Source organism: Oncorhynchus tshawytscha, linkage group LG13 (assembly GCF_018296145.1).
Source record: "Oncorhynchus tshawytscha isolate Ot180627B linkage group LG13, Otsh_v2.0, whole genome shotgun sequence".
Taxonomy (NCBI): domain Eukaryota; kingdom Metazoa; phylum Chordata; class Actinopteri; order Salmoniformes; family Salmonidae; genus Oncorhynchus; species Oncorhynchus tshawytscha.
Window position 1 is genome coordinate 85,491,025 of NC_056441.1, and position 2,013 is coordinate 85,493,037.

General features: G+C 49.6%; 1 protein-coding gene across 1 annotated transcript in view; it reads right to left on the bottom strand.

Annotated features, from left to right (window-relative positions):
• Positions 1–1,271: 1,271 nt before the first annotated feature.
• Positions 1,272–2,013, bottom strand: part of LOC112235881 (rho guanine nucleotide exchange factor 26-like) — an 83,664-nt gene continuing 82,922 nt past the window's right edge. The window contains exon 14 of the mRNA XM_042296463.1: positions 1,272–2,013. This exon is cut by the window's right edge and continues 1,353 nt beyond it. The gene's annotated coding sequence lies outside the window, so the exon portion shown is untranslated.

The following is a 2,013-nucleotide window of genomic DNA, read 5'->3' on the forward strand; positions in this document are numbered from 1 at the left end:
AGGCTAGGCTACCTGCTACCTCTCCTCTAACCGCTAGGCTACCTGCCTCCTTTAGGCTACCTGCTAACCGCTAGGCTACCTGCCTCCTTTAACCGCTAGGCTACCTGCCTCCTTTAACCGCTAGGCTACCTGCCTCCTTTAACCGCTAGGCTACCTGCCTCCTTTAACCGCTAGGCTACCTGCCTCCTCTAACCGCTAGGCTACCTGCCTCCTCTAACCGCTAGGCTACCTGCTAACCGCTAGGCTACCTGCCTCCTCTAACCGCTAGGCTACCTGCCTCCTCTAACCGCTAGGCTACCTGCCTCCTCTAACCGCTAGGCTACCTGCCTCCTCTAACCGCTAGGCTACCTGCCTCCTCTAACCGCTAGGCTACCTGCCTCCTCTAACCGCTAGGCTACCTGCCTCCTCTAACCGCTAGGCTACCTGCCTCCTTTAACCGCTAGGCTACCTGCCTCCTTTAACCGCTAGGGCTACCTGCCTCCTCTAACCGCTAGGCTACCTGCCTCCTTTAACCGCTAGGCTACCTGCCTCCTTTAACCGCTAGGCTACCTGCCTCCTTTAACCGCTAGGCTACCTGCCTCCTTTAACCGCTAGGCTACCTGCCTCCTAATGTCACGCCCTGGTCTTAGTATTTTGTGTTTTCTTTATTTGGTCAGGCCAGGGTGTGACATGGGTTTATTTTGTGTTGTGTTTTTGTATGGGGTTTTTCGTAGGTTTTGGGATTGTGGCTTAGTGGGGTTTTCTAGCAAAGTCTATGGTCTGGGGTCTGTTCCCCAGTCATAACAGAGGTCTGTTCCCCAGTCATAACAGAGGTCTGGTCCCCAGTCATAACAGAGGTCTGGTCCCCAGTCATAACAGAGGTCTGGTCCCCAGTCATAACAGAGGTCTGGTCCCCAGTCATAACAGAGGTCTGGTCCCCAGTCATAACAGAGGTCTGGTCCCCAGTCATAACAGAGGTCTGGTCCCCAGTCATAACAGAGGTCTGGTCCCCAGTCATAACAGAGGTCTGGTCCCCAGTCATAACAGAGGTCTGGTCCCCAGTCATAACAGAGGTCTGGTCCCCAGTCATAACAGAGGTCTGGTCCCCAGTCATAACAGAGGTCTGGTCCCCGGTCCCCAGCCATAACAGAGGTCTGTACCCCGGTCATAACAGAGGTCTGTTCCCCAGTCCCCAGCCATAACAGAGGTCTGTACCCCGGTCCCCTAAATTCACTGAGCCATTCAAAAATTAATCAGCATTCTGAAAGAAAACAGATTGTAAATACAACAAATACAACATAGCACTTTTATTAACAAGAGTTAGATAAAATATCTAAATGACATCATCTGCAATATAAATCCTATAGCTGTGGATTACATATGTTTAAAACAGAAGTCATTAGTTACATATTTACATGGGTTAAATGTGTGTCATCACAGTTTATCCCTGAGTGCAAATTAAACTTTTTTTTGTCTGGGTCAGACCAGATGTAGAGTAGTGGTCTGGGTCAAACCAGATGTAGAGTAGTGGTCTGGGTCAGACCAGATGTAGAGTAGTGGTCTGGGTCAGACCAGATGTAGAGTAGAGGTCTGGTTTGATGAACGGTGTTGCAACAGGAAGCTGATCAGGCCATTCTTTGTTTCCCTTAGCAATGTAAGACAACATTACACACTTAACAGATTAATCACGTCCGGACGATCATGTTGAAACCTTGGCTGGCTTTTTCCAGTTTTAGAACCCAGAGCATCGCACCGGTTCATTTTCTCTCCTGTCGCTCGTCACAGAAATCATAAGGAGGGTATTTGTTTTTAAAACTTCCAGCTCTAGGCCTTCTAAAAGCCACCCCAGGGCAATCCTCACACCCAGAGGCAGGACTGACGGAGGTTTGTGGGACGGAAAGGTCTCCGTTTATGTAAGGTGACATTAAGATGGAGATAAAGTGCCCAGTTACAGATCGACTTCCAGGCCCTAGGCAGTGTGTAACGCTGAACGAATTGCATATGTAACCATGGTTCAACCCTCAGCAGAGTGCA